We start from the raw sequence: 25,509 nt of genomic DNA, 5'->3' as shown, positions 1-25,509 counted from the left end.
AGTAGTTTGCATCTAACTGATAGAATGCAGTGAAAGAGATGCTGCATGACTTGTGAGGCTAAAGTCATAAAGGAGATACACCTTTCTGGTGGGGACATGTGCCCTTAGAACCCAGCTGCCATGCTGTGGGGAAGCCCAGGACACTAGGAGAGGCCACGTGGGGTGTTCCGGCCAACAGCTCCTGCTGGGTTTCCAGCTGACTTGGCAGTATAGCCATCAGAGATGAGAACAAGGAACTCTTTGAGATGACTCCAGGCTTAGCCATCATTTCACTGCAACCGCATGAGAGACCCTGAGTGAGAAACTGTAGGGGAAGGGGAATCATTGAAGAATCTTAACATGGGTTTCCAGGATAAGATGTCTGCTTCAGACAGCACATTCTGGCAGCATTCTAATGATGAATCAGAGTGGAATAAGCTGGGAGGCTAGGGAGCCACTGTCTTTATTTAGGTTAAAGATGATGCAAACAGGATCTTGGTGCTTATTAATTCCTGCCTCTGGCAGCTCTGCTCCCTGGGACCAGTCTTGCTCCAGTTCGGAACAGGACTGCTGTTATATGGAAACACTCAGCTCTACTATTGAGTGGGATCTGGCATTAGTCTAGTGGTCAAGAGCTTAGTATCTAGGGTATGTGAAGTGAACCTGGAAAGTCCAAGCTTTCCTCTGGTGGCATCTCCTTTCTCCTCATCTCCATGACCGTGCTCGCCTCTTTCTCCATTTCCTGATGTCCACTCGAGATGCCTCAAAAGAGAGTGGTCCTATGCCGGAGACCCGGGTTCAATTTCTGGTGCCTGCCCATGCAAAAAAAAAAAAAGAGGACAGTGGTCCTGAGTGGGACATGGTGTGACCTTCTATCTGCTCTAGACCAGCTTTTGGACAACGTTCACTCCTCACAGAAGGAATCCCTGGCCCCAGTAATTCAGCCATCCACCCAATTCCCAGCACTGCCCAGAGGAGAATGGCAAATGCATATTACCTTTCACTTTTCTTGGGTCCATCAATCAGCACCAATAAACCCAGCATCTTTTCCACTGGTCATGGATGCACCCTCAGGATCCTTTTCTACACAGTGCCCCAGGTGATCACTCTTATGGATGAATGTTGGGCAAGATGAAAGCCATTTGCCATTCATGGTTAGAGGCCCTGCCCCTTGGACACCAAACTACCAGGATGAAGTTCACTTCACCACAGTCCTTTAGTTTGGTTTGCTAACATGCTACTGGCCTTGGGCTCACCTGGCTTCCCCCTCTCTTTTCAACCTGAATTATGAAGACAGTTTGTGGTTTGGGGGATTTTGGTCAGCCAGCATATAGTGAAGTCTCCTCTCTTCACAGCACTGGGTATGATACTCTGCAGGAGAAAATCCTAGGTGGCGTAGGGTTGGTACCCCAGGAGCTTCTCATGGAAAAGAGATGATATGGAGATGATATGGAGCTGTGCATTGAACCTAAAACTCCAGGCAGCATACACTGAGTGCTAAATGAGCAGAGAGGATGCCATATGCCAGAGGGATTCAGAACACACAGGGATTGATATTTGTGGGGAAAGCAACAGGGTTCCAGCCTGAATCATCACACAGTCACTGGCACTGGTCTCACAGCCCAGAAGATGGGGAGGCCAAGCCAGCTGCTGTGGAATGAGCAGCATGAGGAGGTGGCTGCTGCCAGCCCACTGGGCCCATGAAGGTTGGGTGGTGCCTGCTTCTGCTGGCTGAGGCTGTGCGAGGCAGGCAGGAGTGGGTGGGCAGCAGAGAGCACCAGGTACCAGGCACATTCACGTGGCTGCTTTCTCATGATCTGAACTTAAACTCATTGCCGCCCACAGAGCCCCGAAATCCTTGAGGGGGCAGCAGGCAGAGGAGCCAGCTCGGAGAGGAGGAAGCTGGTGCAAACTTTGAGGCTTTTCATAATGACTTGACAGCAGCCAATGCTCATGGGCTAGAAGAGTGGAGAAAGGCAAGGGGCTGATGGAATACGGCTTCCCATGTTGAGCATGCACAACAGTGGCCTATTTTGGGGCTTTGGGGGACTGAGCACTGGGCTCATGGTTAAAGACACCACATTCCTTTACCACTTTCTGATAACTGCTGAGTGCTTTAGTGGGGCCTCAGGATGAGCCTGCTTTTTAATGGACACCAGAAACCCTAAGGATTTGCTAATGACTAGTCTAGGAAAGACCATTTTGGGATGAGAGAGGGAGAGATGCAAAGAGCTGGAGGTGACTTGCGTTCTGTATTAATTCTACCTCCCCACAATATTTGTGTATGGTATTTGTGGCTGACTGATAACGACTCCCAAAGATATGTCCAGGTCCTAATCAACTTGTATATGTTACTGTATCTGGCAAAAGGGTCTATGCAATGTGATGACATTAAGGACCTTGAGATGAGGAGACCACCTGGATTATCCAGGTGGGATATGATATCACAAGTGTCCTTATAAGAGAAAGGCAGAAGGAAGCTCCATCCCAATACACACAGAGGAGAAGGCGATGTGAAGACAGAAGCAGGTCCTGGAATGAGGCGGGGCCTGGAACTGCAGGCCAAGGCACGCCAAGGATGGCTGGACAGCCACCAGAAGCGAGGAGAAAAGCAAGGAAAGATTCTCCCCCGGGTCCTCCAGAGAGTGTGTGGATTTTTTATTTCTGTCCCTCAGAACTGGGAGAGAATAAATTACTGTTGTTTAAAGCCCCCAAGTTTGTGGTACTTTGTCACAATAGCCCTAGGAAATGAATACGGTAATTGATCTGGGAAAAAGGAGAGGGAAGAAAGATGACCTGAAGGAGGGCCAAAGCAATGGGGGACATGCTTAGAGGCAGAAAGAGGCAATTCTGCCTCTTCACCTTCGGGGGGGGGTCGCCCTCCCCCTCCATGAGTGCTCCATGTGCAGGTTTGGAACAGACTTGCGAAGGCAGAATGTTCTCAAGAGGGTAACTACAGAAAATCAAGAAAGCCACATCCACCTACTGTAGCAAATGTAGCAGAAGGCTTTTATTCACCTTCTTCCTTCAGCCGCTTTGTAGTGATCACAACAGGCTCGTGGTCAGACACTGAGGGAGGGGCTCCTACTGGGGCAATTTCTAAGTCTCCCTCCCGTCAGCCCCTTCTCCTCCCCTCGCTCTTGCCCTGGTGCAGACCTTGGTCTCTCTTGCCTGTGCTGTTAAAATTGGCTCCAACCACGATCCCCGATTTTTTGCCTCATAAATAAATAATATGGATTTTACATTTTCCTCTGGGAAAGGCAATTTGTTAATGTCACATTCCTGTTTAAATCCAAACTGCACCACAGCTTTCAGACTTCTGAATGACCTGGAATTTTGGAAAATCTCTCCCCTCTCACATGCCTGTATTCAGTGTAGGTCAGTTACCAGGTGTTTCCTTCCAAAAGGGGATTTAAGCTAATCTTATACGGGTAGCATTAGTTTTTAAAACTTTTTATTTTGAAATAATTTCAAATTTACCAGACAGTTGCAAAATTAAAATAAATGTATACAGAGAATTCCAACATTCCCCACTCTCCCCACCCAGATATCCAGATCCACCAATTTTAACATTTTGCCACTTTTGCCATATCAATTTTATCTATTTATCGATCACCTATCTATATCTATCTATCTACCTACCTATCTATCTATCTATCTATCTATCAATCAATCTATCTATCTATCTACTTATCTACCTAGTCTCTATTTTCTGAACATTTGGGAGTAAGCTGCACACACCATGATCCTGAACACATAATACTTCCATGTGCATTTCCTACAAACAAAGATATTCACTTATGTAATCACCTTAAGTGCAGTTAACAAGTTAAAGAGATTTAACATTGCTTTAAAGCTTTTTTAAATCCAACTTTTCCTTACGTCCAAATAATGTGCTTTTGATCCTTTTCTTCTCCATTCATAGATCTGATCCAGCATCATATATTACATTTAATTGTCATTATCTCTTTAGTTTCTCTTTCTTTTTAAATTTGGAAACATACATATAACATAAATCTTCCCATCCCAACCCCTCCTACACATAAAATTCCATGGGACTAATCACATTTACAATGTTGCAATACCTGCACCACTGCCATTTGCTAGAACTTCCTCTTTACCCCAAACAGCAACTCTACACTCGCATGGAGTCGCCATTGTTCCTGTCCCCCAATTTTGTACAGCTACCCTATTTTCTGTCTCCATGAGTTTGAATATTCTCTGATATTTTCTTTGTCGTTACCATGGGGGCTTAAATTTAACATGCTAAATCTGTAACAATCTCATTTGCTTTGATACCAACTTAACTTCAATGGCATACATAACTTATGTTTCTACGATTCTCCATCCCACTGCCCTTTTGTAGTTCTTTTGTCATAAGTTACATATTCATACATCATGATTCCAAAATCATTGATTTGTCTTTACATTTTATGCATTTGCCTTTTAGATACTGTGAGAAGTAAAAAGTAGTTATAAATTAAAAAATACTATAGTACTAGTGTTTAGCCACGTTATTATCTTCATGGGAGAACTTTATTTCTTCACGTGACTTCAGTTGTCTAGAGTCTTTTCCTTTCAACCTGCAGAGCTCCCTTTAGCCATTCTTGTAGAGACTGTCTAGTGATGATGAAGTCCCTCAACTTTTCTTTATATGGGAATGTTTTAGTCCTTCCTTCATTTTTTCTTTTTCTTTTTCTTTTTCTTTCTTGGCATGAGCAGGCACCAGAAATTGAACCCAAGTCTCTGGCATGGCAGGCGAGAACTCTGCCTGCTGAGCCACTGTGGCCCTTCATTTTTGAAAAATTGTTTTGCCAGATATAGAATTCTTGATTGATGATTTTTTGCATTTATCACTTTAAATATGTCTTCCCACTGCCTTCTTGCCCTCAGGGTTTCTGAGGACATCTTTTAATCTTATTGAGGCTCCCTTCTATGTGACAGGTTGCTTCTCTCTTGTAGCTTTCAGAATTTTCTCTTTATCTTTGGCATTTGACAGCGTGATTATAATGTGCCATGGTGTGGATCTATTTGGTTTTATCCTGGTTGGAGTTTGTTGAGCACCTTCAATATGTATATTAATGTCTCATTAAATTTGGAAAGCTTTAGCTATTATTTCCTGTAATATTCTGTCTGTTCCTTTCTCTTTCTTCTCCTCTGGTACTCCAACAATGCATATACTTGTATGCTTAATGATGTCCCAAAGTTCCTCAGGTTTTGTTCATGTTTCTTTTTTTTTTTAACATACAAACATTCTTAACACATGGAATGTTTATTCCATACATGGTATACAAGCAATGGCTCACAATATCATCACATAGTTGTGTATTCATTACCATGATCATTTTTTTGAACATTTGCATCATTCCAGAAAAAGAAATAAAAAAGAAAAAAGGAAAAAACTCATACATACTATATTCCTTACCCCTTCCTCTCATTGACCACTAGTATTTCCATCTACTCAATTTATTTTTAACCTTTGTCCCCCATTATTTATTTTTTATCCATTTTTTTTTACTCATCATACCCTAGATAAAAGCATCAGACATGAGGTTTTCACAATCACACAGTCAAATTATAAAAGCTATATCATTATACAATCATATTCAAGAAACAAGGCTACTGAAACACAGCTCTACAGTTTCAGGTACTTCCCTCTAGCCACTCCAATACACCATAAACTAAAAAGGGGATATCTATAAAATGTGTAAGAATAATCTCCAGGATAACCTCTTGACTCTGTTTGAAATCACTCAGCCACTGACACTTATTTTTTCTCATTTCTCTCTCCCCTCTTTTGGTCAAAAAGGTTTTCTCAATCTCTTGATGCCAGGTCCTGGCTCATTTGGGATTTCTGTCCCACATTGCCAGCCTGATTTACATCCCCCAGGAGTATGTCCCATAAGGGAGAAGGGCAGTAAGATTGCTTGCTATGTCAGCTTACAGAAAGAGGCCTCATCTGAGCAACAAAAGAGGTTCTCTTGGGGTGACTCTCAGGCCTCACTTTAAGTAGGCTTAGCCTATCCTTTGCAGGAACAAATTTCATAGGGCTAAACCCCAAGATCGAGGGCTTGGCCTATTGATTTGGTAGTCCTGACAGCTTGCAAGAATATCAGAAATTCTCCAAATTGGGAAGTTCAATATTTCCCCCCTTTACCCCATTCCTCTAAGAGGACTTTGCAAATACTTCTTTATTCACTGTCCAAATCACTCTGGGATTTATTGGGGTATCACACTAATCTAGACAAGCCAACAAAATCTCATGCCTTTTTCAAGATTCCATGTGTTCATGTCTCTTCATTATTTCTTCTTTTTAACTACTCAGACCGGATGATTTCAATTGTCTTATTTCACGTTTACTGATATTTTCTTCTTTGCCAGTTCCAATCTGCTGTTAAAGCCCTCTAGGGAATTTTAAACTTTTGTTCCTGTGGTTTTTTTCTCTGTTTGCTTCCTTTTCATAGTTTCCATCTCTTCACTGATAGTCTTTTTGTGTTCATCTCTCATTTTCCTGATTTCCTTTAGTGATTTGTCCATGTTTTCCTTTAATTCTTTGAGCATATTTAGGGCCTTTAAAAAAAATCTTTGTCTGGAATGCCTCCCGATTGATAGTTTCTAATGCTTTAAATGTTATCTTTTCCTGGGCTATTGCCTCCTGTTTCCTTGTATGTTTTGAAAATCCTTTGTTGAAACTTGTACATTTTAGGATTTAATGTGTTATTACTGGAATTTAGACTCTGAGACATCTGTTCCTTAGGCTTGTAGCTCACTGGTGTTATGGTAGAACTTCTGTTGAATGCCAGGAAATAACAACAGAAAAGTTAAAAAAAAAAAAAAAAAAAAAAAAGAAGGAAAAAAAGAAAACACCTTTCCCAGTCTTTGAAGATTGACCTGTGTGAGTGCTCTCCTTCAGAGCTCATCCAAAAAATGAGTTTAGAGAATAGCTCCAGGCCAAAGCGTAGGTGCCTCCCTAATACTTTCTGCAAATGCATTTTGTCTTGGGATGCATATGTGGGCTAGGACCTTTCCCATTTACACCATTCCAATTGTCCCCTCTTTCCTAGGAAACCGTGTTCTCATGGTCCCAGGCATTGCACTGTATGTTCTACAGCCAGCAGCCCCTTCTCCCAGGTTCCATGACTTGACTGCTGTCCTATAGTATTCTATAGGAGAACTGTAAGTGGCCTTCTACTGCAGGGCAATTTCTGTGAGTAGATAGTGAGCCCCTCAGGGCACCACCATACAGATTGGCCCAGACCCACATGTTTCCAGTATGTGCATGAGGGTTACCCTGCTCGCTCTGGAACCAGATCATGGTTACACACTGGGAGCATGACATGGCTCCACACTGAGCAGATGAGGGCATATGGAAGGGGCCAGCCAAGGTGCCAGGAGATCCTAACACTTTTAAGACACATTTTTCTTGCGTTAGCACTTGCCCTGTTACTGCAGTTCTTTATTTTTTAGAACTTTGAGAAAGACATTTCTATCAGTCCTTGCTAGTTGTTCAAAGCTTCTCTGTGGGGATGGAGCCCGGAAGCTCCTCTCTTTGCTATCTTGGACCCTAACATCTTTTTGCTTTTGGGATTTCACCATGCTGTTCTCATTTTCCGGAATATTCTTCCTTCTACATTTTGCATAATTGGCTCCTTCTCAGCCTTCAGGACCTGGTTTAAAGTAACAAAGATCTTTCCTGACTTCCTTACCTACTATATATTATTGAATCTAAAATGTTAGCATTGCAAGATGCCACCATTATTTTATGTACCACTCAGAACGTAGACGTGCCGCTCATTATAATTCAATTTAAGGCCCCATGTATTATAAGATGTCTCTTGATTTCAGAAATATTAAAATGTTTTTTAATGCATGCTGTATTAGTTAGGGTTCTCTAGAGAAACAGAATCAACAGGGAACACTTGCAAATATAAAATTTATGAAAGTGTTAGGAATGCAGAGTCCAAAATCCACAGGGCAGGCTGCGAAGCCGATGACTCCAATGGATGGCCTGGATGAACTCCACAGGAGAGGCTCACCAGCCAAAGCAGAAATGCAACCTGTCTCCTCTGAGTCCTCCTTAAAAGGCTTCCCATGATTGGATTTAGCATCACTAATTGCAGAAGACACTCCCCTTTGGCTGATTACAAATGGAATCAGCTGTGGATGTAGCTGACGTGATCATGACCTAATCCTATGAAATGTCCTCATTGCAACAGACAGGCCAGCGCTTGCCCAATCAGATGAACAGGTACCACAACTTGGCCAAGTTGACACCTGTCCCTAACCATGACACACACTTAGAATTAAAAAAACATGGCAAGTAGATTTTCCCTGTTATTATCTGTTATTGCACTTTGTTCTCATCTACTTTCGTGCTTATCACAATTTTTAATAATGTGTATTATTATTTGTATTATTTAATATCTGGCTCTTAACTGAAAGGTCCCTGATATCAGGGGTTGTGTCTCTCTTGTTTACAACTCTATAACCAGCAGTCATTGCAGGTCCCAGTTCACAGCGGATGCCTAAGTCAGTGACTCTCAATTGCACAAATGAGTGGGAGCAGGTGAGAGAGGAAAGAGCAGAGACTTGGAGTCGAATCTGGCTCTTTGTTAACCAGCTGGGTGACATTGTGCCACTCACTCTGCTTCCCAGGGCTCCAGTTCTCCCTCCTTAAAATGAGAGCATCAAACCTCTTCCAGCTTTAATACTCACTGAACTAAGTGAAGAAATCTCTCCCAATTGTTTAAGTCCCACCAGGAAAGTGTCTTGTCTCATAAATGTGAGAGGGACCCTGGCACACTCACTGCCTTTCAACCCATATTGTCACATTGCTCCATTTCTTCAAATCCAGGAAAATGAAACAGGAACAAACAGGGCTGCAGAGAAGGCCGTCTTGGAGCTAGCTGGAGCTGCCCTGCGCTGCTCCCACACCCACTCTGCAGTAACATCAATAATAAATGGGAATGTTCAAAATTGCAGGCAGGTATGTGCTCCGCTCTGTGAGGCTGGGAGAGTACAGGGTTTCTGCAGGAAAAAGATACTTAGTTCTTCTTAGTGAGATGGTGCTCTTATTGGTATCCTATTTCAAAAGCATTTAGTGATTAGTTGTTCTCTGTAGCACTCCAGACTTGGTTGAGTAGAAAACTATATTTAGGTCCTGGGACTCCACTGTCAACAGGAGCTAGGGCATGAATCTTTTATAGAAAATTTTATTTTCTGCAGGCATTATGATCTCTGTGCAACTGCTGTACTCTGACATTTTAGTGTGAAATTTATATACAAACAAATGGGTGTCACTTTGTTCCAGTAAAACTTTATTTATAAAACAGCTGCTAGGCTGGATTTGGCCTATGGACCATAGTTTGGCAACCCCTGGCCTTGAATTTCACATTCAGAGGTCCCCTGGGAATATATGTTCATTTATTGGGCCACTCCTTGAATCAACCAGTAGCAAATATGCATCATGATTTTTCCAAAGTCACACACCTAATACAGAAGACTAGGAGCCAAATTTAGGTCTCCTGACCCTTGTCCTGTGTTCTTTTCTCTGCAGGGGCCAATGCTGTCATCCACGGTTCTGTCCTCTGCCCTACTCATTGACAATCCCAGTAAACTCAATTCTCCTGTCAGTGGGAAAATGTGTGTTCTTTAGGCATGGAGAAGGAAGGGAAAGAGCAGTAACAGAGAAACCGTTCTTCATCCTATTTTGATCAGAAGGTTTAGAAAAGAAAGCTTTTTCATCACCCTGAGTTGCCCTGCTTCTGAAAGTCAAGCACACGGTGACTTTGAAGGAGACTGAGGGTCACTGTTTCTTTCCTCTTGGGACAGCCAGATGCAGCAGGTCAATGCTTTGTGGGAAAAGGTTCCATGGCTCTTTTCTAAGTTTGCCTTCCTGGCAGGGCTACCTTCTGCTGCGCTCAATCAAATCATTGCTCTAATCAGAACAGAACAGACAAAAGGAGGCTTGTGTTTGGGAAATTAACTTACATTTCCCATGTCTTGTTTGCTTCTGTCCAGTTGACCAGCTTTGATCCTGCTCTCAGGGTTCCTTTGATCTAGCTGGAGAGACAAGGTATAGATGTGTAAGAAACTAAATAGAATGCAAGTACTGGAAAACATTTCAATGCAATGAGAAAAATGACAAAAAAAGTTGCAGTCTATGTTTAGGTTACACTTTCTGAATCCTTCCTAAAGCATTCCCCAAAATCCCAAACTATTTACCTCTACCAGTCTCTCATCTCTTTTCAGAATTCCTAAAATTAGCCCCACACAGGTTAGCATTTTTTATTCTCTTATTGGTTCATATATATTCCTAAGATTCTTCAACTTAAAAATAAGGAGGGAGGTATGGAAATTTTCTTCCTTATTCTCCTTGAGGCAGCTGTGATGCCACACATATGTACATGAAGATGCACACACACACAACACATGCAAATGCACACGCACACACACACACACACACACATTCCTCCGGTGAGCAAACAATAATTAGCAGAGATTATATGATTTTAATCCACCTTAGGAAAAAGGATCTTATTTTTCTTGAACGCAACATAATCTGTCCCAATTCCCCCTTTCCATTCCAGTTTTTCTATTACGATGCAGAGCAAATTCGGTGCTTTCTTTCCAGCTTACAGACAATGCCCACTGGTCCAGTGGTGCCCAAGAAATGAGGTCCAGATTTCAATGTCTTACCAGACAGAACCATTTATTCCTGTTCGGTGCTTTAATTACCTAAAACATGTAAAAGGATTAGAAATAAAAGTACTTTCCTTTCTGTCAAGATAGAAGTTCTGCTTCTAGGCAGAGAAAATCTATTTAGCAGGCATCCTCCTTTACAGGAGAGGGGCACAATAAAGATTTCTAATCCCCTTGCCCACGTTATGGGGAAGGGATACATTTTTTACAGTCCCTCCCTGAAAGTTTCATTTGTTCGTTGAACAAAATAGATGCTCAGTGTTTACTCGTGGAATGCACTATGTGTTCCCAGAAGAGATTTTGTCTGTGATGAACTTCTGTACAGAAGACATTTAGCAAATGCCTCAAAGAATAGAGTAATAGTGAGAATAAATGTCTACAGAGCTCTCATGATAACAATAATTAGAAAAAATTAAAAATTGTGGAGGCACACATCAGGACTTGGATGATTTTCATCGGGCTTTTGATATTTTTCAATTAACCGTGGAAATGCAATTACTAGCTTTCTGCTAATGAGGCAGCAGAGCAGAAATGGCGGTGGAGCCAGTTGCCCTGGGTGTTTCCCTAGAGAATTTGGGGTGTTGTGGGTATCCTCATTGAAGGAGCAGCAGCTGGCAGCCTCCTGGCTGGGAGATACACCTGAGGATGCCCCCGCTGCTCATAGAGAGAGTCTCCAGGATCGAGGGACCTACGGGTAGATGTGAGAGCTGAAAGGGGCTTTGAGGGGTCATGGGGTCCTGTCCTTGCCTGTGCTAGTGCTTGTCGGGTAATGCACAAGGTCAGGAGCTTCAGTGCCTGCACTGCCAGGGAACTGCGGACTGTAAGGCCTGGAGGCCCGGGCCGGAGCTCATGGCTGGCACAAGCACACAGCTGGGGTGTCCTGCTTCTCTGGCCCGGCTGACCCGGCTTCCCACCTGTGCCTTGGCTGCAGGAGCCTGTGTTCATTCCAGATTCTCCTCCTTGTTCCTTGATGTGGGGCGTCCTTGGCCCCCTCCCTCTGGTTCCATGTCCACCGAGTTGCCTTCCAGCCATCCAAAACAACCCCCTGACAACTCCCAGTGCAGGTGCTTCTTTTCTAAGTCTGGTCACTAGAGAATCTTGAAGGTAGATTCTGGCTCCAGTTCTCATAATCCCGCCCATGGTTCCACCGGCTCTGCAGCCAGGAGTTATCAGCAGAGACTTGCCTCACCGGAAACTTTATATTAACAATTGCCACACATAGTAACAGTCGATCCCCTGAAACCTCAGCCAGAATCCTGAAAAAAGATAACTCTACTGACTTAATTGGTCATTTTCAAAGCAGGTGAAATTATTTGTGAGCAATCAAAATATTATATTCCAATAACAGAATGAAAACTCATCCCGATTGAGGTGGGCTACACTTGAACTGAAGTAACAACATTGAAGGTCCTACTTAGAATGGGTTCACACCCACAGGAATGGATTTGGTTAAAGAACATGTTTTCCTGGGGTACATACAGCTTCAAACCACCACACCTCATTTCTGATGGATGTCCTCTCTTCTCTGACTTTTTCCTGATTTTTATCAACCTGTGTTCCTGAGAGACCTAATCTTATAATTCACTCTGCATTCTGATCCCATGCAGGTTTTTTTTTTTTCAGATAACCTGATGGTTATCATTTTGCAACAATGATACATTCTCATTGAAATGATTTCAAACAATACAGTATCAAGAGAAATATAAAAAGATCAACTGATCCTCTACCACCCAGAGATAATCCCTGCCAACTTTTTGGTAAATATTAGCATTTGTATATACATATACACATATATAAGAATAACATATACAATTTTATAAAAATGGAATTGTACCATACAATATATGCAGTTCTGCAGTTGCTTTCTTCACTCAATCATATGCCATTGTTGGGAGAGAGAGTCTTGCTTGGGTCTTTTTTGCTCCTACACATCTTGCTGCATGTGTGACGAATACAAGGCCATTTCTCATGTTGTATTTGCAGTGAGCAAATTGAGGGTTTAGGTTATGTTTCTCTCCTGCATTGAGGTCAGGCTTGCTTACTGCTTTCTAAGCTCAGTATTCCTCAGCTATAATGCAAACCCACTGAGTGCACCATATCCATCTGGGCACATGGCATTGCCCCTGTGGGAACTAGTGCAAATATGCTGATGTTCACGCTTCTTGTTGGGCCATGAGTAAAAAATTCCCTTGTTTCTGATTCAGGAGTCTCATGTCTTCTTCTTTTTAAAAAGCAGTTTTACTGAGATATGTTCATATACCATACAATCCATCCAAAGTGCATAATCAATGGCTTTTAGTATATTCGTCGCCACCATCAATCTTAGCACATTTTCATTTCTCCAAAAAAGGAAAATCCCATACCAGCTGGCAGCTACCTCTTAATCCTTCTATCCTTTCCCAGCCCTCCATAACTACTAATCTATTTCTGTCTCTACATATTTATTTATATTTACATTTCATATAAATGAATTATACAATATGCAGTAATTTGTGTCTGGTTTCTTTCACTTAGCATAACATTTTAAAAATTATTATTATTATTCAATTAGAGAAATTATAGGTTTACAGAAAAATCATGTAAAAATATAGTGTTCCCATATACTCCCCTATTGTTGACACTTTGCATTAGTGTGGTACCTTTGTTATTCTGATTAAAGAATATTAAAATAGTACTATTGACTAGAGTTCATGTTTTACATTAGGTATATTTGGGCCCCATATACCACCCTATTATTAACACCTCGTCTTAGTGTTAGACATTTGTTTTATTTCATGAAAGAACATTCTCATGCTTGTACTATTAACCCTAGTCCATCATCCACAGCAGGGTTCACTGTGTTACACAATCCCATGTTTTTATCTTTTAACTTTCATGCTAGTAACATACATGACCCTGAAATTCCCCTTTCAACCACATTCACACGCATAATTCAGTGCTGTTAATTACACTCACGATAATGTGCTACCAGCACCACCATCCATTTCCAAATCTTTACAATCAATCTAAATAGGAATTCGGTACAAATTAAGCATCAACTTCCTATTCTCTACCTCCAATCTATCCCCCAGTAACTCATACTCTAGATTCTAACATTATGAGTTTGCTTATTATAATTAGTTCGTATTAGTGAGATCAATACAATATATACCCATTTGTGCTTGTGTCTGGCTTACTTTGCTCAACATTGTGTCCTTCTAGGTTCATCCATGTTATGGAATGCATCAGGACTTCAATTCTTCTTACAGCTGAATAATATTCCATTGTATTATACACCACTTTTGTTTATCCATTCATTGGTTTATGAACACTTGGGTTGCTTCCATCTTTTAGTAATTGAGGATAATGCCTTTATGAGCGTTAGTGTGCAAACCTCCGTTTGTGTCCCTGCTTTCAATTCTTCTGGGTATATACCTGGTGGGATTGCCAGGTCATATGGTAATTCTGTATTTAGCTTCCTGTGAAACTGCCAAACTGTCTTCCATAGCTACTACACCATTTTACATTCCCACCAGCAATGAATGAGTGTTCCTATTTCTCTACATCCTCTCCAACACTTGTAATTTTCAGTTTTTTTTTAACAGTAGCCATTCTAGTGGGTACAAAATGATATGTTCTTTGGTTTTGATTTGCCCTTCCCTAACAGCTAGTGAAGTTGAGCATCTTTTCATGTGTCTTTTAGCCATTTATATTCCTCTTCAGCCAAATGACCCCAGTGGCTTCTCTTTCTTTCACTTCCTGCCTGCAGCTCTGGACCCAGCTGGTTTTTCTTTCTCCTCCAGGTTCTTTGTCCCTTTGTTTCTCTGCTCTGTCCTATCTCCAAAATTCACACCCAAATCCATCAAGGGATTCAGAAAAATAAAGGATGCTTCTGTTACTAGATAATGCCCTCTATAGAAGGAAATGGGTGCTTAAATGACAAAATCTTTCTTCTGTTCTCCGTAAAAAGATATCCATCATGTTATTATTTATAATAAAAACGGAAAATTTACATGTCCAAGAGAAGGGGATTGGTTAGTTAAGTTATGGTATGCCCTTATAAGAGAAAGAAACATCTAATGAGTATTTATAAATTGTTTGATGTAAGGTGTGTAATATAAAATTCCTCCTTTATTTCCCCTGCGCGATTTTTGGTAAATTCTACATTGTTCATTAGTTCTTGTGTTTTGAGTCGCTTCTTTAGGGGAACTTGAAGAGCTAATGAATTAAATCCAGGTTGGTGTGGGATCAAAACAGATAAGCAGAAACAGGAGCTGAGAACCAGGAAACAGTGGCTTACACATGCATGTTTTATTTCATGCATGGATTTTCCCCCGTACCATTAGTATTTCTTAGGCTAAATTCCTAGAACAGGAATTGTTGGGGTTAAAGGGCAACTTCTTAAGGCTTGATGTGTATATCACCAAATTTCCCTCTAGAAAAGTTGTGAATTGTAAATTAATAGGCCAGCAGCCCTGTGCAAAAGTACTATTTCCTAGCTTCCTTGCAGACATTACCTTAGTGTTTAACAGCTATCAGTGTGGGGTCCTAGCTGTTCTGTCCAAAGAGCCTTTTCATTTTCTCTCCTCTGTAATCCAGACAGGGAATGACCTCATAGGCTGTATTATCCTGTATTAGCAGGCAGGGTCATCTAGCTGGTTTGGCAGAATCGGTAAGAGAGTAGAAGGAGAAAGGAAGGGAACAGTGAGGGTATTTCTTCTCCTCCTTCTCTGCCTCAGCTGGCACCTCTGGTAACTACCTCAACCCCTGGGGGTCCTAGTTCCTGGCTCTAGGAACACCACCTCCTTCTCTAGCCCTTTCCGCTTAGCGGGAACCAGGCGACTACCAAAATGAGTTCAAAGAAGAGCACAAATTTATATGGAACAAAGGAATGTTGAAATGAACGTGCAAATGGAGACAGAGCTTCGTTTCTTCCACAGTGGAGAAGGAAAATCCACTGAAACTCTCCTGGAAAGGACATATTTGCACAAGGATGATTTTGTATTGCTATCAGATATTTACAATTTACCAAGCTGCAAAATAGCTTCTATAGAATCAGAATCAGTTTACCCTAAGGATGTCCTCTAGGATCTACACAATGCACAGTTGTCTACAGCGGCACATTCTCCTCTCCGTAGAGCACCTAGCACAAGCTTTGCACACCCTTTTGCCTCTCTCAGAGTGGATGGAACTGGGGCTAAAAGTTGGAGAACAGCAAAGGGTAGGATTGACTTGATGTTGTGGGGTCCGAACTGGTGAGACGCTGCTTCTGTTCTGCCTGTGTAGGAGCAGCGTTGGTTTAACTGGTGGTGGGGGTGGGGGGTGGTTCTAAGAGGGGGGTGCTGAGGAGGGGAGGGGAGGGCCAGGGAGGGGCTTGTTACAAACACTACCTTTGCACATGGAAGTCACAGATTTCCGTTCAAACCCATTTGAATTTCATGAAGCAAATCTGATGTCCTGACAGGCTGGTTAAAACTGATTTTTACCAATAAGTGAAAACAAAATGTGCGTAAAACCTGGAAGTGATACCAAATTTGGGGAAAAGGGTCCAGGAGGGGTCATACTCTCCCTTTGATTGCATCTCACAGTTTTATTTCTAGTCACAGATTTTTCTCGATGGTAGAAAAGTGTGGTTGTTTCCTTCAGACTTGCCCAGAAGGGGCCCGCCCCACCCCGGGTAGGCTTTCTCCTCCTCTGGAGCCACGTTTTAACGAGGCCCTAAGGGATGGCTCTGCGGGATGCATGAACCTGGCTTCAGTTTAGTTTCAGAGCCCCGCCTTTTTATTATGCCCTCCCCGCACCCCCCCCCCCCACCCCGGTCTCAGGCGGCTCCCCTCGATGCTGCCGAGAAGTTGAACTTACCGAACACTCCAGGGGCTCCTGGCTCTGAAGCATCCCTACTTGTCCCTTCTGGGAAGTCCTGAGGGGACTCAGGAAATATGTGATGTGTCCCATGGTCACAAGATTGTATTTAAAAGAACATTTTTGACCATGAGGAAAATTCCACCTCTGCCATTTCTTTGTATCAGCTTCCAGGCCCAATTTAGGAATTTCCTCGGCGCTTGGCAGTGTTTATGAGGCGCCCATTTTAGCTTCCAGAACCTCAAAGTTGAGCAGGCCCAGAATTTACTTCTGAGGCTTACAGTTTAGAACATGATAAACCTGAACCCCAACCACTGTAACAGCCTGGAGGAGGTCTAGGCGCACAGTAATGAGGGAAAAAGCACGGGCAGAACAGTCTTAGTGAGATAACCCCATCGGACAAGAAAAGAGTTATTTATATAACGTATACAGGGATGTGGCACATATGCTTGCATACGCAGAGAACTTTCTAGAAGCATACAGAAAGGGGGTTATCTCTGGAGAGCTCGCTCTGGGGAATCTAGCAAGGAAGAATTTTTTTACTTTCCGATCTATACGCCTCCACATGTTCAAAAAACTTTCTTTTTACAATGAACATACATTACTCTTATAATAAAACAACAAAGAAAACACGGCACAGCCGTGCCATCAAAGAGATAAATACAGAGAGTTACAGAAGCAATGAAACTAAGCACCAGATACAGATTCACGAATTTTCCCAATTACCTTAGCCGGGATCAATTTCTCTGTCTTCTGGACTCCCCTGGCTTCTATGCTTACACCTGTATCAAACATGGCACTTGTACTCTACCACTGTCTGTCTCCTTTCCTTTTTCTCTCTCCCCTCTTCCTTTCTTCCTTCTCCACATGTTTACTGGAATTTTACTATGCGCAAGGCAGATGATTCAATACTGTATAATTACAATTAGGTTTGGCTGCATATGACAGAAAGGAAAAAACCCTAGAAAAATAGTGGCTTAAATAAAGAGAAGTTTATTTCTCTCACACATTAAAAGAAGTGCAGATGTAGGTATTCCAAGGCTGGTATGATGGCTCCACAGCCATCAGGAACCCAGGCTTCTTCTGGCTTGCTGTTCTGCCATCCTCAGCACGACACCTGACAGTCCAAGATGGTTGCTCCAGCTCCAGCTCTAATGTCCAAATTCCAGCAAGCAGGAAGAAAGAATAAAGAGGGACTCATACTCTGTCTTTTAAGGAGACCTTCTAGAATCCCACATAATACTCTGCTGAAAACTAATTGGCCAGGACTTAGTCACGAGGCATCATGCAGCTGCAAAGGAAGCTGGGACAGCAGGGAAGCTGGAGCATAGCGTTTTAGCTAGATACCTTGCTGCCTTCCATAAATCTAGGGCTCTTTCTTCTAACAAAGAAGTGGAGACTGGATATTGGAAGGTCACTAGCAATCTCTGTTACACTTTGGAGCCAAAACAGAGTCTCTACCTTTATGGTGCTTACAGTCTTGTGAGGGAAAAATGATTGCAAGATTGCACAACATGGTAAGTGAAGTTAAAAAAAAAAAAAAGCCCACGAGGTTCTGGAAACATATAATGAAAGGGCTTGACCTAGGTTGGGAGTAAGAGATGACCTCTTGGAGGCATAGTGCTGAGAAGGGACAGAGGTCAGCCATGCAGGGTTTGTTGAGGATTTTGATCTTTTTTCTAAAGTAAAGGCCAGTGATTGAGGGGTTTTGGACAGGGTGTGGGGTGATATTATTACCCTCTTATGATTATGGTTTTTTTTTTTAACTTTTTGTTGTATAGTATAACATATATACAGAGAAAAGAAATAAAAAAGCAATAGTTTTCAAAGCACTCTTTTACAAGAAGTTACAGATAGGTTCCAGAGTTTGTCATGGACTACCATACAATCCTCTCAGATTTTTCTTTCTAGCTGCTCCAGAATATAGGAGGCTAGGAGACTTAAATATTTTTGTATCATCACAATCGACTTTTTTCTTTCTTTCTTTTTTTTTTGTGAAAAATAACATATATACAAAAAAGCATTGAATTTCAAAGCATTGAGCACCACAATTAGTTGTAGAACATATTTCGGTGTTTGACATGGGTTACAATTCCACAATTTTAGGTTTTTACTTCTAGCTGCTCTAAGATACTGGAGACTAAAAGAGATATCAATTTAATGATTCAGCATTCATATTCATTTGCTAACTCCTATCCTCTTCATATAACTCCATCTTTACCTTTGATCTTTCCATCCCTCTCTTTAAGGGTGTTTGGGCTATGGCCATTCTAACATTTTTATGTTGGGAGGGTCTGTCACTAATATGAGACAGGGAGATGGGGCTGGGCCCTCTAGGTTTCAGGGCTTATCTGGTCCAGGGACCCATCTGGAGGTTGTAGGTTTCTGGAAAGTTACTCTAGTGCATGGAACCCTTGTGGAATCTTACATATTGCCCTAGGTGTTCTTTAGGATTGGCTGGAATGGTCCTGGTTGGGGTTTGGCAGGTTATGACAGGTAGCAATGTCTAACTGAAGCTTGCATAAGAGCAACTTCCAGAGTAACCTCTCGACTCTATTTGACTCTCTCTGCCACTGGTACTTTATTAGTTACACTTCTTTTCCCCCTTGTGGTCGGGATGGAATCGTTGATCCCACGGTACCAGGGCCAGATTCATCCCTGGGAATCATCTCCCACATCGCCAGGGATACTTTCACTTCTGGATGTCGTGTCCCACATAGGGTGGAGGGCAATGATTTCACTTGCAGAGTTGGGCTTAGAGAGAGTGAGGCGACATCTGAGCAACAAAACAGGTCCTCCAGAAGTAACTCTTAGGCATACCTATAAGTAGTCTAAGCTTCTCTGCTACCTACATAAGCTTCACAAGAGTAAGCCTCAGGATCAAGGGCATGGCCTATTGATTTGGATGCCCCTAAAGTTTGACACAGCATCAGGGGATTCCCTGATGGTAAGATTTAATAGTTCCATATTCTTTCTTTCATCCCTCAGGGTACTTTGCCAATACTTTTTGATTATCTGTTTAATATACTCCAGGATGTATCCAGGCATTTCATCAATCTATACAGGATTAAAGGACCTCTTTCTTATTCTGGGCTCCCTGTGTTTCAGTTGTTCAAATGAGCTATACAGATAGGTTGAGTTAGATTATGTGCTACAGGAAATTTCAGTTTCAGACCAAATAAACCTTTCTTCCTTTGCTCTCAAAGAGTATATGTGGTTCTAAAATATAGACACTGTCTTCCTTACCTCTGTGCTCTGAATTACTTCAACCTCGATCTGGTCGGCTTCGTTCTTATCTCTAAATATCAGATTTTATACATACATATATATATATAAAACAACCTCTCAAAATCCAGAATTAATAATTATCACTCCAGACTTAATGTGTCTGCTATAAAAGCTTATAATCCAGGCCCTATTTTCTTATAAGCATTTTCTAAAGGAGAACATACATTGTTGTTCTTTTGTGTCTGGCTTATTTTGCCTCACCAATAGTCCCACATGTTCATTCACATCATTGCATGCCTCACGACTTCGTTCCTTTTTGTAGCAGCACAACCTCTGTACATAATATACACCGTCATTCCCAACCTACTTCTCCATCAGTGCATCCTTCCGCCACCTGCATTCATCGGGCATCATGGAGAGGGCCCAAAGTCCACAGTCCATCAACATGCTCAATTTTAGATAATTCCATTGTTCCCAAGAGAAAGAAAGCCAATAAACATATCCTTGCCAAATAGGAAATCTAAACTTCCTCTTAATTCTTGTTCCTCCCCCCATTATTTACCTCTGCTGTTGCTGCAGTAGTGCTGATGGTTTCCTTTTGAACATAGCTCATAGCATGCAATAGCAATTTCCCCCATACCCTGGACTTAAATACTCTTTGTACAAGAATGATATCTTTGAAGTAATTCTTTTTTTTTTTTTTTAACATGGACAGGCACTGGGAATCGAACCCGGGTCCTTTGGCATGGCAGGCAAGCATTCTTGCCTGCTGAGCCACCGTGGCCCACCCTCTTTGAAGTAATTCTTGTGAGAACTAATTCATATTTCTAGTGTTTAATCAGTGGGACATGTAGGTCTATACAACCCTTTTCAATCTTGTTCATCTTCAATATGGTAATATTACTTATAGACCCACTAGAGAACCATCTACAGTTCTATCTATTCCCTTACCCTATGATTATAGTTTTTTTTTTTCTCATGGGCAGGCACTGGGAATTCAGCCCGGGTTTCCAGCATGGCAGGTGAGAATTCTGCCACTGAGCCACCGTCACACCGCCCTGATTATGTTTTTAGAAGTTCTTTCTGGCGGCTCTATACAGAATGTGCTAAAGGCGAGGAAGACTGGATATGAGGATGAAGGCTGCACGTTGACAGAGAGATTACTTACAAGGGGGACCGTTTGAGGGCGTGTCTGGGCTACCACTTGGCCATCACTTGGTGGGGCCTCTAGCACTAGCAACCATAAAACTCCAGCCCAGTTCAGAGTGGCCAGAAAACTGTTGTACAAGCTTCCTTTGGAAATTGGCAATGGCCAGTGGTTGCCCTTTTGTATTGCCCTGGCCTCCCCAAGCAGATGGGAGGATCTATGAACACATTAGAGGAAGATCTGCAATAAGTGGTGTGGGGCAAGATGTTATTCAACTGTCTCTCCCCAGAGCATAGCACAATATGCTGGACAAGTAATCATATACTGTGTGGCATTTTGTGATTGGCTTTTTTCACTTAACATGATGATTTCAGGATACACCCACACAGAAGCATGTATCAGTACTTCACTCATTTTTATGGACACATAATAGTCCGTTATATAGATATACCACATTTTGTTGATCCATTCATCAGTTGGCAGTCGTGTTATTTCCACCTTTCAGCTATTAAGAAAATGCTGCTAGAAACATTCATGTACAGGTTTTTGGGAGGACATGAGTTTTCAGTTCTTTTGGGTATATACTTTGGAGTGGAATTGCTGGACCATATGGTAATTCTATGTTTAACTTTTTAAGGCACTAACAAAGTTTTCCATAGTAGTTGAACCATTTTACATTCCAACCACAATGGTATCAGGTTTCTAATTTATCTAAATCCTCTCCAATACGTGCTATTATCTGACTTTTTATTATAGCCATCCTAGTGGGTGTGAAGTAGTACCTCATGTTTTTTTCTTTTTAATTTTTTGTTACAATTGATGGTATCACTTTTTAAAAATTATACTATTTTAAAATAGCAGTTACCTTTGGTATAATTGATGAAAGATTATTAAAATGGTATTATTAACTACCATTCAAAGTTTATACTCGGTGTATTTTTCCCATATACCACACTATTAACACTTTGTATTAGTGTCATACATTTGTTATCATTCATGAAATTACATTCTTATACTTGTACTATTAATGATAGACCATTGTCTATAATAAAATTCATTGTTATACAGTCCCATGCTTTGTCTTCTAACTTTTCTTCTAGTAGCATACATGACCCAAAACTTTCCCTTACAGCTACATTCACAAACATAATTCAGAGCTTTTCATTACATTCACAATAATGTGCTTCCAGCACCACCATCCATTCCCAAACCTTTGTAATCAACCCAAATAGAAATTCTGCACGAATTAAGCATCAGCTCTATATTCACTATGCCAAATATATCCCTTGGTAACCTATATTCTAGACTAACTCTATGAGTATGCTTATTATAATTAGTTCATATCAGCGAGGTCATTACAATATTTGTTCTTTTGTATCAGCCTCACTTCACTCAACATAATGCCCTCAAGGTCATCCATGTTGTCACATGCATCAGGACTTTATTCCTTCTTATAGCTAAATAATATTCCACTATATATAGCTAAATATAATGTGGCACATATATATATGCCACATTAGTTTATCCATTCCTCAGATGATGGATACTTGGGTTGCTTCCACCTTTTGGTAATTGAGAATAATGCCACTATGAACATTGGTGTGCAAATATCTATTTGAATCCTTGCTTTCAATTCTTCTGATATACCTAGTGGGATTGCCAGGTCATATGATAACTCTATATTTAACTTTCTGAGGAACTGCCAAACCATTTCCCACAGCAGCTGCACCATTTTTCATTCCCAACCAGCAATGAATGAGTGTTCCTATTTCTCCATTACTTGTAATATTCTATTTTTTTAAATGTAGCCATTCTAGTGGGTGCAAAATGATAAGTCCTTGTGGTTTTGATTTGCCTTTTCCTAATAGATAGTGACATTGAGCATCTTTTCATGTGCACTTTAGTCATTTGTACATCCTCTTTGGAGAAATGTCTGTTCAATCCTTTAGCCCATTTTAAAATTGGGTTGTTTTATCTTTTTATTGTTGAATGTAGGATTTCTTTATATATTCTGGTTGTTAAACCCTTATTGGATATGTGGTTTCCAAACATTTTCTCCCATTGAGTAGGTTGTCTTTTCACATTCGTGACAAAGTCCTTTGATGAACAGAAGTTTTTAACTTTGAGAAGGTCCCTTTATCTATTTTTCCTTCTGTGGTTTATGCTTTAGGTATAAACTCTAAGAAACTATTGCTTAATACAAGATCCTAAAGATGTTTTTCTGCATTGTCTTCTAGGAGTTTTGTAGTACTTGCTCTTATATTTAGGTCTTTGATCCATTTTGAGTTAAATTTTGTATCTGGTATGTGATAGGGGTCTTCTTTCATTTTTTTGCATATGGATATCCAATTCTCCCAGCACCATTTGTTGACGAGACTAGTATTTCCAACTGAGTGGATTTGCCAGCCTTATCAAAAGTCAGTTTGGCATAAATGTGAAGGTCTGAACTGAACGCTCAATTTGATTCCATTGGTCAATATATCTGTCCTTGTGCCGGTATCATGCTATCTCGACCACTGTAGCTTTGTTGTATGCTTTGAAGCCACAAAGTGTAAGTCTATCAACTTTGTTCTTTATCAAGATGTTTTTGGCTATTCAAAGCCCCTTACCCTTCCAAGTAAATTTGATAATTGGCTTTTCCATTTCTGGAAAGCAGGCTATTGAAATTTTGATTAGGACTGCATTGAATTTATAAATCGTTTTTGGTAGAATTGACATCTTAAGATATTTAGTCTTCTAATACATGAACACAGAATGTCCTTCCATTTATTTAGGTCTATTAAAATTTCTTTTAGCCATGTTTTGTAGTTTTCCATGTATAAGTCCTTTACATCCTTGTTTAAATTTATTCCTAAATATTTTATTCCTTTAGTTGCTATTGTAAATGCATTTTTTCTTGATTTCCTTCTCTGATTGCTTATTACTAGTATGGAAACACTACTGATTTTTTGCATATTGATATTGTACCCTGTCATTTTGCTGAACTTGTTTATTAACTCTAGCAGCTTTGTTGCCAATATCTTGGGACTTTCTATATATAAAATCATGTCATCTGCAAATATGAACGTTTTGCTTCTTCCTTTTCAATTTGGATGCCTTTATTCTTTTTTCTTGCTTAAAACTTCCAGTAGTAATAGTTGAATAATAGTGGTGGCAGTGGGCATTTTTTTCTTGTTCCAGATCTTAGAGGGGGAAAGCTTTCAATCTTTTGCAATGAGTATGATATTATCTATGGATTTTTCATATGTGCCCTTTATCATGTTGAAGAAGTTTTCTACTATTCCTATTTTTTAAAGTGTTTTTATCAAGAAAGGATGCTGTATTTTGTCAAATGCCATTTCTGGTTCAATTGAGATGATCATTTCTATTTTTTGTCCCTTAGTTTTGTTGATGTAATGTATTACATTAATTGACTTCTGCCCCTTTTCCCTTCTCTTCTCCTTCTGAGATACCCATAATGCATATATTTGTATGCTTCATGCTGCATTCAAATCCCTGAGACACTGCTCATTTTTTTCCTCTATTGATTTTTCTGACTGTCTGATTTTGATTGTCCTGTCTTCTAGTTCACTGATTCTTTCTTCTGTCTGCTCAAATCTGCAGTTGTCTCTGGTGTATTTTTGATATTTACTATTATGCCTTTCATCCCCATAACTTTTGTCTCTTTTTTAAACATTTTTTTTGTTGTAAAATGTAACATATATACAAAAAAAAAAGCAATAAATTCCAAAGAACATTGTGACAAGTAGTTATAGAATAGATTTCAAAGTTTGGTATGGGATACAGTTCTACAATTTCAGGCTTTTTCTTCTAGCTGCTCCAAGACACCAGAGGCTAAAATAAATAACAGTATAATGATTCAGCAGTCATATTCATTTGTTAAATCCTATCTTCTCTGTTATCACTCCTCTTTCTCCTTTAATCCTTCTCCCAATCTTTAGGGGTATTTGGGCTATACCCATTTTAAGTTCTTCATGTTGGAAAGGAGTGTTGACAGTATGGGATAGGGGACTAGAACTAGTTGTTCTTGGAGAGGCTGGCCCCTCTGGGTTTCATAACTTATCTGACCTAGGAACCATCTGGAGGTTGTAGGTTTCTGAAAAGTAATCTTAGTGCATGCAACTTTTGTAGGCTCTCAGATAGAGCCCTGGGTGTTCTTTAGAGTTAACAGGAATGGTGTTGGTTGAGATTTGGCAAACTGGCAATTAGCAATATCTAGCTGAAGCTTGCATAAGAGTAGTTTACAAAATTTCCATTCGACTATTTGAAATCTCTTAGCCACCGAAATCTTATTTTGTTTCATTTCTTTCCCCCATTTTCATTAAGAAGGCAGTGTCAATCCCATGATGCCAGGGCCAGGCTTATCCCTGGGAGTCATGGTCCACATTTTTAGGGAGAATTACCTCCCTGGAAGTCATATCCTATGTAGTGAGGAGAGTAGTGAGTTTATTTGCAGAATTTTGTGAGAGAGAAAGGCCACATCTGAGCAACAGAAGAGGTTTTCTCAGGGTGACTCATAGGCATAATTATAAGTAGGCTTAACTTTGCCATTGCAGAGATGAGTGTCATGAGGGCAAGCCTCACGACTGAGGTCTCAGCTTATTAATTTGGAA

At 40.8% G+C, this 25,509-nt stretch overlaps 1 long non-coding RNA gene across 1 annotated transcript in view; it reads right to left on the bottom strand.

The window, feature by feature from the left end:
- Window positions 1-424: 424 nt before the first annotated feature.
- LOC143662593 (uncharacterized) overlaps window positions 425-25,509 on the bottom strand; it is a 38,947-nt gene continuing 13,862 nt past the window's right edge. The window contains exons 2-3 of the long non-coding RNA XR_013165445.1: window positions 9,970-10,041; window positions 425-791 (exon numbers count right to left, since the gene is read on the bottom strand). This is a non-coding gene — a long non-coding RNA (uncharacterized LOC143662593). The remainder of the gene's footprint in view (window positions 792-9,969; window positions 10,042-25,509) is intronic.

The sequence above is a fragment of the Tamandua tetradactyla genome, chromosome 18 (genome assembly GCF_023851605.1).
Source record: "Tamandua tetradactyla isolate mTamTet1 chromosome 18, mTamTet1.pri, whole genome shotgun sequence".
In the NCBI taxonomy this organism is placed as follows: domain Eukaryota; kingdom Metazoa; phylum Chordata; class Mammalia; order Pilosa; family Myrmecophagidae; genus Tamandua; species Tamandua tetradactyla.
This window is presented reverse-complemented; position numbering and strand designations above follow the sequence as displayed.